General features: G+C 45.7%; 1 protein-coding gene and 1 long non-coding RNA gene across 3 annotated transcripts in view; one reads left to right on the top strand and one right to left on the bottom strand.

Moving 5' to 3' along the window:
- LOC137438259 (ankyrin repeat and MYND domain-containing protein 2) overlaps nucleotides 1-14,240 on the bottom strand; it is an 821,307-nt gene that overhangs the window by 529,554 nt on the left and 277,513 nt on the right. The window lies entirely within an intron of this gene.
- On the top strand, nucleotides 2,830-5,237 carry LOC137416561 (uncharacterized). The gene is made up of 3 exons (XR_013620988.1): nucleotides 2,830-3,096; nucleotides 4,996-5,066; nucleotides 5,190-5,237. It is a non-coding gene; the product is annotated as an uncharacterized LOC137416561 (long non-coding RNA).

Below are 14,240 nucleotides of genomic sequence, written 5' to 3'. Positions count from 1 at the left end.
AGATTGCTAGAACGGACGGAGTGGGAATTGTTGGAACGAACCGAATGGAAATTGAAAGAAACAGACAGTTTGAATTGGGGAGACACCACACTGGGAATACATCGACAAACTAACTTCAACGCATGTTCCCATTCCTGAACCCCTTAGACCAGTGGTTCTTAACCTTTTTAAAGGCGCCGAACCCGAAGGAAACCCACCGAACACTCACGGAACCCCTCAAATTTGACAAAAAAATTAAGAATTGCATCTTAATGCGTTTTCTGTTCTTCTTTTTTGGAGGCGATCTGGGAAATGCGTGGTTTTGTTTTGGCAAGGGCCACCCTCAAATCATTTTCGCATGCAAGCCTGCTCCTTTTCTTTGTTTTAATGTCCACCAGTTTCGAAAACACATGCTCGCAGAGATACGTTGTAACGAACGGCGTGAGGATCTCAAGCGCAATTTTTGGCGATGTGAGGATACCCTTCCATTTGGCGGCACCAAAACGTTGAGAGTGTTGTTGTGCCGAAGAGTTGTTGTTGAGTCTGGCTCTGCTGAAGGTCGATGAGGTCGTCGAGGTATTGGTCGTTGACATCTGCCATTGCAACGTCGAAAGTAAACGGCTGCCGCACCCATGCTGGGTATTGCTCTTGGTCGGGGAAGTAGCCGTCGAATGACTTTCCCAGCTCATCCAAGTGCGTGGCAATCACTTGCTTCAGCTCCTTCGGTACAGCAGTACCTCCAACTTCAGACTCATCTTCGATCCCGCTCACACACTCGTCCAGTTGCGAAAAGTTCGCGAAGTTGTCGTTCTCTGTTCGCCGCATCCACAACAGTAACCTCTTTCGGAAAGCGCTCAGCTTTTCTTCAGATTCGATGACATTTACTCCACCGCCCTGCATCTGGCAATTGAGATGATTGAGTGCGTCGAAGATGTCAGCCAAGTACGCCAAGGCGAGGATGAACTCTGACTCTTGGAAGTGCGTTGCATGGCAATGCTGGTGTTCTCGCAAAAACAGGGCTAATTCTACACGCAAGGCAAAAACACGGCTCACTACCTTCCCTCGTGATAACCATCGAACGTTAGAGTGGTAGAGAAGGACTTCGAATTCAGAGCCGATTTCATTGCACAGCTCTTTGAAGATGCGATGATTCAGAGCACGGCTTCGCACGTAATTCACAGTTTCAACGACGATTTTCAGAACATTGGCCAGTTTTGGAGGCAGGGTTTTTGATGACAGCGCGTGTCTGTGCAGGACGCAGTGCGTGACGATGATGTGGGGTGCATCGGCCTTCACCAGCGCTCCAAAACCGGAGTTGCATCCCAGCATGGCTGCAGCTCCGTCCGAGTAAACTCCAGACACCATGTTCCATGAGAGGCCATTGCTTCTGAAGAAGTCGTCCACAAGCTTCTTTTATTAAAAAAAAACAAAAAACGAAGAAAACATAACTTATAGTTACGATGACGGGATTTATAATCTATTCAACAAAATAATTAATAACATTAAATAATAAAAATAACAAAATAAAATAATAAAATAATAAAGCACCATCAACAAAATAATTAGCAAGTTGCTCATTGATTCAACTTACAAAAGTCAGTGTGAAACAACTTATCTTAAACACAGACCTGAGAAGCCATGAATGGGATGGGAATACAATAGCAAATAACATTTCCATTCGTTTGTAACATACATAGCGAAATAATAATAATATTAATAATAAGCGTAATTACACATAGATTCAAAATTGATACAAAACTTTAAAAAAACAAAAACAATTGCAATGCGTTTCGGAGGACCTCCGCCGAACACCTGATCCTGGCTCACTGAACCCCTGGGGTTCGGTTGAACGCAGGTTAAGAACCACGGCCTTAGACAATGGGCAAAGGTCTACTTTTACCTGGACTAAGAAATAACTATCTTGGGATTCCTGGAGTGCACATGGATGTTTTGCACGAAAAACAGTATTCCGTGTGATGAGGTCGATGTATCAGAGCAGAGTCGCCATTCCAATTCAAAATTCTTTTACTGGAATAATAATCAAAGATGCACAACATGAGATGACGGCCTGGTGCATTCAAACACAACATGAGATGCCGCCCTGGTGCATTCAAACACAACATGAGATGCGGCCCTGGTGCATTCAAACACAACATGAGATGCGGCCCTGGCGCATTCAAACACAATATTCGCGGTAACCGGATGTGCTGTAAGAGCAGTGGTGTTGTTCGCAGCAGAGGGTCCGAGGCTGCATCTCCACTCATTATTATTATTCGGACTGGTTTCTGAGTTTTAATATTAATCTTATCATTATTCTGAATTGTATAATAATCGCAGATATAAAATAGGAGATGCAGGCTTGGTGCCTTCCGATACGCCGTTCGCGGAAACCTGAGGTGATGTAAGAGCGACTGTGTTGTTAACATCCGGTGGTCTGCGGCTGCATCTCCCCTCTGTTATAAATTCAGGCTCCGTTCTGCGTTTTCATATTAGTCTCGTCATTATTTTGAGTTTTTTTATGGGGTGTAGTAATTTTAAGGGGGGTAGTAGTTTTCTCCGAACAAATGCGCTCCCTCGACCCTCATCGATACATTTTCCAAATCCACAGCAATATCCGGTACATCGTTTTTGGCCCTTTTTATCAATGATGAAGAATCGCTTTAGAAATTAAAATTCTCGTATCTGGATCCGGATCTTCACTAAAAAGAATTTTAAAAAGACCTTAGGATCCCAAGGCCGCCGCCCCAACCATTAGGCCAACAGCAGTGCCAGTGATAACTCGCCTCCTTTTCAGGAAGGACACCGTGGGGTCCTTACTTAACGCACACGGACTCGTGTCCGCAGGTGGGATGCCGGATTAACGTCCATCCGAGGGACAGCACAGAATCACCTGTGAAACACGAACTTGTCACACTGTTGATCAGTTCTCATCGGAAGGGTCACACCAAACTCCTGTGTTCATCATGAATGTTTCAAGGTGTTTAACTGTGGACGAGTTTCTTTACGCCATCTGAACTTGTGCTCCACCATGTTGCTTCCTGGCAGTGAAGCTGATTGGCGTCCATCAAGATAAGATCTCCGAGGAAGTGGTCATCGCCATGGAATACGTAGCTGCAGGTGAGGTTTCTGAAGACGTTTTGCTGAAACTCCGCTGTTTGTGTCCATCACTTTTACTTGAGCAGACAAATAACTTAGTAATTGGCAAACTTGAATTATAATGCCTTGATTGTTGGGACTTTGTAGGTTCATGCTCGACCATGAATATTTGTTATGGGAACAAAAAGAGCAGAAAAGATCATGTGAACATGTTTTGTTTCATCTTCTCGTGTTCTCAACCTGATGTCCCGATAACCAGGTGTGGTGAGCTCAACCATGAGTTATACATTTGGTGGCCGCGTTACCGCGTTTGGTTACCAATTGTTACGGACCGCGGATTGGATGTTATTTACCGAGCGGAGGTAATCGCGGCCGAACAGTTGTTCCCCGTTTCTTCCCGACTCACCCGATTCACCCAGACGTTGGCCAAATCGCGCTATGCCAAATCAATGATAGAAAGGACACGACGACTGGGAAAGATGAAACGACGCAAGGGGGGTACAGTTCTCAAGACCTCCGGAGGAGGGTATAATAACAGTGGTGGATAAAAGGGGGTAGATTACAAGGCAGAGTGAGGTAAAGACACAGAAGAGATGGGCACTTAAATACAGTCTTATCTTTCCCCAGACAGACCACGGACAAACGGACAAGGTAGACTTACACAGGGATTGATGGCAGGGATGGACAGGTAGGTCGATGGCACAAGGTGCACCTTGGCTCGGGGACAGGATAAAGCACGGTTCCAAGATGCAGGGAGGTCTCACAGCGCTCGGAGGTGGTCTTGCTTGCTCCAAGCTCGGCGCGCATCTCTGACGTCACCTCTCTCTCACTGCGCATGCTCAGCGGGGAGTGACACGCCATCAGAGGAGAAATCAGAGGAGAAAAGTACATCAGAGGAGATCCTGACCTGATCCTGACCTGACCTGACATCAGAGGAGAAAAGTAATTAAATTGCATTTGAAGTTGAGGTCTGTTCCTTTGATATCTGGCACATCTTTCAGTTCTTACAAATCCCAAGAAAATATCCACGGCGTTTGTGCAGAAAAATACAGAGAAGTCGCATGAACATTGAGCAGAGAACAAACACCAAGGTGCACATGCAGAGCAAGCAGCGGGCGTAGGGGCGCAGGAAGGTGCGCGGTGTTGCGCCCGACAGCGAGCAGATCAAGTCATGAGCAGAGGGGGGGGGGGGTGGGGGAAGGGGGTGGTTTGGGAAGTGGTTTGGACAAGTTTGGTTTGGGAAGTGGTTTGGACAAGTTTGGTTTGGGAAGTGGTTTGGACAAGTTTGGTTTGGGAAGTGGTTTGGTCTTTTGACTTTATAGGCCTCACCATCAGCCATGGTAGTACAGTGGTTACCTAGCCAAATTCACCTCAATTGGTAAAATCATGATAGAAACATGCAATTTGGTGGAAATGTTCTTTATTATATGTAGAACTACAAATGACTGGTACCCAGGAGAGCAACCAATGAGAACCGCATCAAATTGGCCACCATTTCCAAGATGGCCACCAAATGTATAACAAGTAGCGATTTTACAGTCTTTATGGAGTGATGCTTCCGGAAAACGATTCAAACACATTCTCCCCTCCAACACCTCAAGCAGGGATGCACCTCCACCTCGAGTCATCCTCCACCTTTCCTTTTCCTATCTCCATGAACCCTCTTTTCACTCGACTCACTTCCAGTTCCTCCCCTTTCTCTTCCTCTCTTGTTCTCCCTCACTCCTCTTCCTCTTCATTCGCTCCTTCTTATGTCCAACTGTGACCGTCTGTCAGTTTTCTTTTCCATGACCTTCGATTTTGCAAGCAAAATTTATCTTTATTGTTTTGTTTATCGTTCCTCCCCTTGTTCCTCTTCTCGTATTTTGTTAAAAATCAATGATCTCATTGCCCTTGTATGTTTGTGTCCGATGCGTGCAGGTTCGCTCTCTCGCCAACTTCAGTTACAGAAGACGTTCTCTTTGCCGAAAGCGTGGTGGGTCATGAAGCAGGTGAGCTGACACATCTTTCAGCCTCAGTGTGATGTTGACGTGTTTTGAAATATGACAGAAAGCATTGAACTCGAAATGGTAAAATCTGTCTCCATGTTTTAATATTCTACGTCCACCTTCCAGATGGCTTCTGCTTTTGCATACATGCACCAGAAGAACATTGTGCACAGGGACATAATGGTAACCAACAGCACCACCATCGACCGTGATATGTTCTGTGTAACACTGCGATGATATATTTATTAGTCCCCTACCGGTGTACACCAGAGGGGACTTTGGGTTTGCACGCCGTCCCTCCGTATGTCAGTCCGTCACGCAAAGAACAGCTTTCCGGACTTTTTTTTCTAAACACTTAATGCTAATGATTTCAAACTTGGCACATGGTTTCCTCATGATAAGTTACAGATCAAGTTCGAACTTCACGACGTTTCGATCATTTTTGACAAAGTGATGGCACTTTGAACTTTGGTAATTTCCCCAACAGTTTTCCGGACTATAATTTGGAGTGCAGTAAGTCAAAGCTGTTAATATTCCTTGTTTTAACTCCAATTTACATTCTGTTTCCACTTTTAGTGAGAAGTAGGGGTCTGTGCAACCATTCATGAACTTTATTTGGTGCAAATCGGATCACTTTTAGCCGAGTTACCTCAGACCGTGAGTTGGTAATTATATAATTCACACAATGCAATACGTGCACGCCGCTCCACGGAGCGAACTTGCGGGCTTATTTTAACTCCGATTTACATTCTTTTTCCCCTTTTAGTGAGAAGTAGGGGTCTATGCAACCATTCATGAACTTTATTTGGTGCAAATCGGATAATATTTAGCCAAGTTACCTCAGACCGTGAATTGGTAATTATATAATTCACACAGTGCAATACGTGCAGGCCGCTCAACGGAGCGACCTTGCGGGCTTATTTTAACTCTGATATACATTCTGTTTCCACTTTTAGTGAGAAGTAGGGGTCTATGCAACCATTCATGAACTTTATTTGGTGCAAATCGGATAATATTTAGCCGAGTTACCTCAGACCGTGAGTTGGTAATTATATAATGCACACTGCCGGTAGGGGACATGTATTGCAGCGCAATACTCAGAATGCTTGTGTTCTTTGGGCAGCACAGCAAGGAAGGAATGGAGTGGGAAGTGGAGAAGCGAGGAAATATCAAAATGTATATCTTTGTATAATTACTGCACATCGGATTTTTATGTGAAAAAATAAAAAATATTTTTTCACATAAAACCGCTTTTTTGCGCGCAAAATTTTTTTTTGCTATTTTCGGAGAAAAACAAATATTTCGCCCTTTTTCGGGAAAAATAAAATAAAATGCCCTTTTTGGTCGAAAATGTCTGGCAATGCTAAAAAAGATTATGGAATTTTTCGAAATTTTTAACTGCGATCGAAATGTTTAACTGCGATCGAAATTTTTAACTGCGATCGATCTCAAAAACAAAACGTTGCGTCCACTTGCGTGCGTTGCGTCCCCAGCGTGTACAGCAGTGAGGCGGTGTACTACAGTGAGAGAGTGTACACAAAGTGTGAACAAGTCTCCTATCAAGATGAGTGCTGCTCTTCGTGACAAGTGGCTGAAGGAATTCAACGCTGGCGGCGATGGGGCCACCTTCAAGTACGTGTCGAGTGACACGGCTTTCTGTCGAGCTTGTGAAAAGACTTTCCGGGCGAAGCAGAAGTCTGAGCTGGCCCAACATGTCCGAGGAGACCGCCACAAGAACAACTTGGCCTTGAAGAAGAAGAGGACGGTCACGCAAGCCACCATGGAGGACTTTGGTGGCGGAAAGAGGCACAAGTGCGACGTCGTGGCTCAGGAGCTGTGCCAGGCCATGCTGGCCGCTGGCATCCCATGGTCGAAATTGGAAAACCCTGCCCTCCGGTCGTTCCTGGAGAAGCACATCACTCTCCAGATCCCCGATGAAAGCTGGATTCGAAAGCACTACCTCGACAAGTGCTACGACGAGGCCTTGGCGGGGTTCCGTGCCGACCTCGGACAGCAGCCCATATGGCTGTCCGTCGACGAGACGACCGATTCGGCAGGTCGATATGTGGCCAACATCATCGCGGGACGCTTGTCCAAGGAGGGGTACTTTCGTCCCCACCTCGTCCAGTGCATGTTTCTGGAGAAGACCAACTCTGGGGAGATCGTGCGCGCAGTCAACGACACGCTGCGCTATCTTTGGCCTGATTTCAAGCCGGAGTGCCTCAAGGTCCTCGTCAGCGACGCCGCGGCCTATATGATCAAGGCCGGCCATGCCCTGAAGGAACTCTTCCCGGACTTGCTGCATGTGACTTGCGTTGCCCACGCGCTCCACCGTGTCTGCGAGACAGTCCGAGAAATGTTCAAGGACGTCAACGACCTGATTGCCACGACGAAGAAGGTGTTCGTCAAAGCCCCGTCGCATGTTGTCCTTTGGAAGGAGCAGCAGCCCAATCTTTATCTCCCCCCCCGGAGCCCATTCTGACTCGGTGGGGGACGTGGATCGACGCCGCGGTGTTTTACGCCGAGCACTTCGAGGCCGTCAAGGACATTGTGGACCAGCTGAACGATGACGACGCGATGGCAATCCGGAGTGCCAAGGACCTGTTCGGAAAGGCGGACATCAAGCTCAGTTTGGTCTTCTTAAATGCCCACGTGTTGTTCATCCCGAAGATCCTTAAGCAACTGGAGGAGGCCGGCATGGAGCTGGCCAAGGCCTTCCAGCTCCTTGATCAGGCCAAGGAGGAGCTCGAAAAGATCCGAGGCTGCCGTAAGGAGATCCTGCTCACCAAGTTCAAGGCGGTGCTGCAGCGCAATCCCGACATTGGTGTGCTGAGGACAGTGGCTTTGATCCTGGATGGAGATCAGCACGGATCTGAGGTTGGTGTGCCGGCTGGAGTCAAGCTTGCCGACATCCCCCTCTTGAGGTACTGCCCATCGTCAGCGTCGACGTGGAAAGGTCCTTCTCCGTCTACAGAAACGCCCTCACCGACCGCCGCCACCGCCTCACCAAGGAGAACATTACCAAGATAATGATTTCAAACACCTACTTTAACCGTTCCTAAAAGGGTCTTGTCAATTTCTTCTAGTCCTCTACTTATCAAACAATGCGGTTGCAATAAAGGTACCTGAACGTCATTTTGTACCTGTTTACTAGCCCAGAGTGCTTAATGTTGTGCAGGAAAAAGCTTACCATTTTTTGTTCTTTTTTTGACTGATTTCTGAAAAACTTGGTAATAATAAAAAATGAATAAAACGGGGAAAAAAAAAAAAAAAAAAAAGGGTTGGCGTCAGGAAGGGCATCCGGCCGTAAAACATTGCTTCAAAAAGGGGACCAAAAAACAACAATAACCACGGTGCCCGAAAAAGGCCAACCCCCGCCTTGCGGGGAAAAATGGCCTCTAAATGGTGGTTTATAGTGAGAGTGTGAGATTTGTCAGGATTGAAAGACATGTTCCACTTGTTTGACCAGTCTGTGATTTTGAGGTCTGCAGAGAGTGAGGGTGAGGAGGCTGCAGACTGCTGATCTGAGGGATGAGGTATGGAGTGGCAGAGAGTGGAGTCATCAGCAAAGAGATAGAAAGGATTTTCAACAGAGTTGGAGAGATGATTGATGAAGACCAGAAAAAGCACAGGTCCCAGAACACTGCCTTGGGGAACTCCAGCCTGAGCAGGGAGGGGAAATGAGAGAAATCCATTCAGGGCCACACGTTGACTACAACCAGAGAGGAAGTTCCACTTGTTTGACCAGTCTGTGATTTTGTCCAGGTCTGCAGAGAGTGAGGGTGAGGAGGCTGCAGACTGCTGATCTGAGGGATGAGGTATGGAGTGGCAGAGAGTGGAGTCATCAGCAAAGAGATAGAAAGGATTTTCAACAGAGTTGGAGAGATGATTGATGAAGACCAGAAAAAGCACAGGTCCCAGAACACTGCCTTGGGGAACTCCAGCCTGAACAGGGAGGGGAAATGAGAGAAATCCATTCAGGGCCACACGTTGACTACAACCAGAGAGGAAGTCCGCAAGCCATGCGTGGAGATTTCCATGGATACCAGAGGAGGAGAGTTTTGTGAGCAGAGCGGGGTGCCAGACCGTATCGAAGGCACATGATATGTCAAGGGAGACAGCTCTAATTTCCTGTTTGACATTGAGGACCTCCATCCATTGTTGAGACAGCAGAAGCAGCATGTCCAGAGTGGAGTGACCTGGTCTGAATCCAATTTGATGATCAGAGATCAAGCCATTGGAGAAGAGGAAGGATTTGATATCCGAAGCAATGATGGATTCCATGACTTTGCTGATCATTGGGAGCAGGCTGATTGGTCTGTAGTTGCAAGGATTTGTTTTTGCACCTTTTTGTGTAAAGCGGAAATGTTTGCTGATTTCCAAGATGCTGGCAGATGACCTTGAGCAAAAGAGAGGGTGAAAAGAACAGAGAGAGGGTGTGAAAGAGCGGCAGAGCAGGATTTTACGACCCGTGGGCTGATGCCATCTGGTCCAGTTGCAGAATCAGAGTCAGGGATTGACAGAAACTCTCCACCTTGTCAGGAGAGAAGGACACATAGTCCAGGAGCAGCTGGGTACGACTGGGTAAGTGGGTACAGAGAGCGATGGGTTTGACCAGACACCACCAGGATTTGGAGGAGGGAGACAGGTTTGAGAGTTCAGTCTTGAGAGTGGAGAGATATTGCTTCTTGACTCTCCTGAGGGTAGACACACACTTGTTCTGAGCTTTGTGGAAGGAACGGAGATTGCCTTCCGTTGGATTTGCCTTCCATGAGGAGAAGGCAAGTTGTTTCTGGGCAACTGCCTCACCACAAGTTTCAGTGTGCCATGGACAGGAGGAAGGGTGGAAGGCAGAGCGAGGAAGAAGGTTGGAGGAGATGGAGGTATGAGTTGGAAGGGCGAGGAAGCGGAGAGGACGCTTTGAGGAGGAGGGGTGAGAGGGGAGAATTGGAGAAAAAAGGAGGGTGGGGAGATTTGAAGGGGAGGGGGGAAGGGTGAGTTTTGAAATGGAGGGGTTAGGGGGAAATTTAGTAGGGGAGGAGTGAGGGGGCTTTGGGAGGGGAGGGGGTGAGGGAGGAGTTTAGGAGGGGAGGAGAGAGGTGGTAGTTAAGAAGGGGAGGGGCAAGGGGGGAGATTTGAAAGGGATGGGTGAGGAGGATGTTTAGGAGGGGAAGGATGACTTTGGATTTTAGAAAGTGTTGGACGATTTATGGAAAACGAACATTTATTGCAAAATGAGTTTCTTGTGATTTTCAAATCAGAGATCCGTTTGAAAACGTTGGATGAGGGGTGGAATGCAGGTGAGTTTTGTGAATGTTAGAAGGAAGAACTGTAATAGATTGGATTTTTATTTGAAATGAAAAGATTTGGTGAGCAAATCGAAAACAACCTTTTAAAGAAGAAGAAGAAAAATGTGTTATAAAATACAACAGAATATAACACTTCACGGGAAAGTTTAAACATTTTAAAACTAAACAGTGAAAACTTTCTGGGGAAATTCCCTAAATGAGGGCATGAAGGATTGCTAAGGGGGATTAAGGAAATCCAGCACAGGTTCAGAAGCAGAAGCAGAATAATAGAAGATTGACAGCCAGAAGAGCAGAGAGCGAAGGAACAGGCAGGTGTATAAGCAAATGTGTTTGTACAGGAGGAGAGGTCTACTTTTTAAATTATTCGTCAATATGTTTTTTTGAAGGTTCGGTGAAAGTGGATCAGAGGAAGAAGGATAAAGTTGAAGAAGTATGGTGAGAACTGGAATGGGGAAAGGTGTCGGCTGGAGAGGATCGAGTTATGAAGGAAGGAGGGAAAAAACGGGTGGGGCGAAACACGTGGTCAAAGAACGAACGAACACTGAAGAAGGAAATTACAATTTTTTAAAATTTAATTTAAGCCTTTAAACAAAGGGTAAGATGTTCCGGCAAAGGGTAAGATGTATGGGGTGAAAAAAGACTGGAAAAAACAGTGAGAGAACGAAAGTAAATGGACCACAACGACCGCCGAGAGGAGACAACAAAGCCTCGAGGCCTGGAAAACCAGGCCTGAAAAATGCAGCAGGAACCAACCGACGATTATACACAGGTATGCACGATTTCAACCGATATCTAACAAGAAACACACAGTGGGCACTCACACCATCAAATAAAAATACAGTTTTGACAGAAATACAAATGGCAAAAATTCTTAGCTTTGGTAGCGTGGAGAGCTTGGAAAAACACACGACCTCGCCGGCAAAACCGGAAGCGGAAGTCCCGATAGTTACATTAATATAGTTATAATTATAGGTTATAAGTAGTTATCATTATAAGTTATATTAATATAACGATAGTTATCAGTTATATTAATATAACTATTGACAGAATGACAGCAAATTGCACAAAAAGGGCAAATAAAATAGCACATTTTTAGCAGACGTGGCACCGCCCGCAGCTCCCAATGCATGCAGGTGGGAAAGCAGGCCTTTGTTCGTCAATTGATGTACTTTTTAAAGGAAGGAAATAAATAAAATACACTCAAGAGGAGGGAGCAGGCGGTGTTGCATCTTTAATAAAAAAGGCATTTGTAATTTTAATTTAAAAAACGACATCCGCTGTGATAAAAAAAACAATTACACCACTTACGACTGTATTGCCATAGTTTCCAAACATCGTACTTGCTTTTATGGCGTTATTTCGCGAGTGTCTATATAGGCCACACAGCCAGACGTAACAGTGGTGAACAAATGAGCCTTTATGTAATATGTAATACTATGTCGATTTCCCGCTCTGTTTTTTAAATACCAGAACTTTGACAATGTACTTTAATTCGTCCGTGAGAGGCCATTGTGGAAAATCGCATCATATAATGCATCAAATCATTTGTAGCTCCTAATTTGAAAACAATAGCAGCTGCAATAGTGATGTAAACAACGATTTGTAGATATGAAGACCAGACATTCGATGATGTGAGTGAGGAGAGTGAAAACAGAAATTTTGAGCACTTAATTGTGCAGAAACTGTTGTGGCCTGTTCCAAAGAAAGGCGTTTTTGAGCAGGCTGAAAAAGCACAAGACCCCTGTGAGGGATAGGGGACTGACCAAGGATAAACGCCTGTTTTTGTTTAAATAACACAAGGCCGGTAATCGTCTTCAAAAAGGGTGTTTTAACACACGCAAACACCCAGTTTTCATTTGTGCACACCCTTGGTGTTCAAGAAATGCGCATGCAGAGAATGGGTCCGTTAGGTTTCATGGTTTTGGAGTTATGGAGGAGACACACACAGACACACCACACTGCTTTTTATTATTATTATTATTATTATTATTATTATAGATAAACTCCTGATATTTATAGAGGATGTTTTTTTTTTTCTCTCTTCCTGGAATTTTATTTTCCTGCGTGCCCTTCTCATTAAACTTTCAATTTTTATTTTAACATGTTTTATCATCAAAGGTTTCACCTTTTTAATATATATATTGATTTCTGTTTATTCTTCAGCTTGACAACGTGCTTTGTGACGATCTGTGGATCGTAAAGGTCATTGACTTTGGCATGGCGAGAATTTGCACGCCAGGTGAAAAGCTTGATCCCGACCGTGGCACACTTGGTTACTTGGCACCAGAGTTCTTCAACATGGAGACATATGAAGGTCCCCCAGCCGACGTGTGGGCACTCGGCATTCTGTCCACACAATTATTTGTTGGATGGAAATTTGATGGACGTGATCTTTTTCAAGTGAGTATTGTTTATGATGGTGTGAAGATCATTATCACATAGACATGTGACCATCATTATAACATGCAAAGTTGCCTTTTGAACATAACTGCTCTAATTGTTGTTTTGAAAACATTTTTTGTTGTTGAAAGTGTTCGGTAACTTATCGGTTGAAAGAATGGAGGAAGTGCTGTGGATAGCTTGAAATAACTTGGCAGGAGGTAACAGAATGTGAATATTGTAGTGTCGATCCTGTAGTGAAGACCTCAAGGCGACGTATGACCAAACGAGCCTTAACGACGAGGCGCATACCCAAAAATATGGCGGTGCTATCTCTTTGGCACGCGCGGGAGAAATAACGAGTTCCCGACCGTAACGGACGGATGTGACAGGGGTTTAATCCGAAACCATGAACACAGAACACGACAAACAATTGAAAATGCAACACAGATGAATTTAATGAAATAAAGCAAAGAATAAAAATGAACATTGAGGTAAATTGAATATTTCCTAATGTGAGACGTCTCCACTCAGACATGAAAACAGACAGGGGAATGATTAAATAAAATAAAATAAAATCCCCCCTTTTGGCCGACACTCAGCTCTAGCTTCGACGAGCACTTTGGTGGAGTCAGTCGACGAGAAGATCGCACTTCGAAGTGCTCGAACAATGCGCCGGTCAATCACGTGAGCACACAGAGCTGTGCAACAGGCAGCCAAACGTCTCAGCGCTTAATCCTGGGCCAGCCAGCACAACACGTTCCCCAGCTCCCCCGAAGAGCACCATGTCGAACAACCTCCCCTCCTCCAATGTGGCAAAGGCTCCCCAAAGCTCCGAAAATGTTCTCTACACAAAAAGCGCACACGAGCCAGCCCCAAGAACCAGAGACAGCAGCATCCACCCACCACGAAACTCCGGACGAGAGAGAGAGAACAATGGCGATCCCTTCATTTTTCTTCCTCCTTTCTCGATCGTTCCCTCTGACCAATCGTTCCCTCGCTCCAATCACCAAGCGCAATTCAATCACCCCATCCTTCCTCAACCAATCCTCATTCGGGACCTGACCTCACGACCATTCTTGACTGCCCATCGAGAAAGTTTGGAGGCGGGGCTACCTGGCTGTGGCAATGTGCCGAATGCATGGCTGGCCGAGTGAATTTTATAAGAACAAAGGGAAAAAAATCACAGGGACAATTACACACTGGGGATTATTCTTCAGCCCTACCTAATTAGCATAGCTCCACCCCTCGTATGGCGACATATACGATCTTACCCGGACATCGCCTCTTACAATGCAAAGGGATACGGTGTACCTATTCTAAATCGGGGTACACACCAGGATCATTCATCCCAGCAAGCTGGGACTCAATTTGCCGACCTCGGAAGGATGACAGGCTGAGTCAATCCCCCTGGCGTTAATTCAGCGATCGACCAGGATTCAAACTCAGGATCCTCGGATCCCAAGCCTGCACCCCAACCGCTAAGCCG

Source organism: Myxine glutinosa, chromosome 12 (assembly GCF_964187855.1).
Source record: "Myxine glutinosa chromosome 12, kmMyxGlut1.1, whole genome shotgun sequence".
Lineage (NCBI taxonomy): Eukaryota > Metazoa > Chordata > Myxini > Myxiniformes > Myxinidae > Myxine > Myxine glutinosa.
The sequence above is the reverse complement of the archived record's forward strand: the minus strand, read 5'-3'. Positions and strand labels throughout refer to the sequence as shown.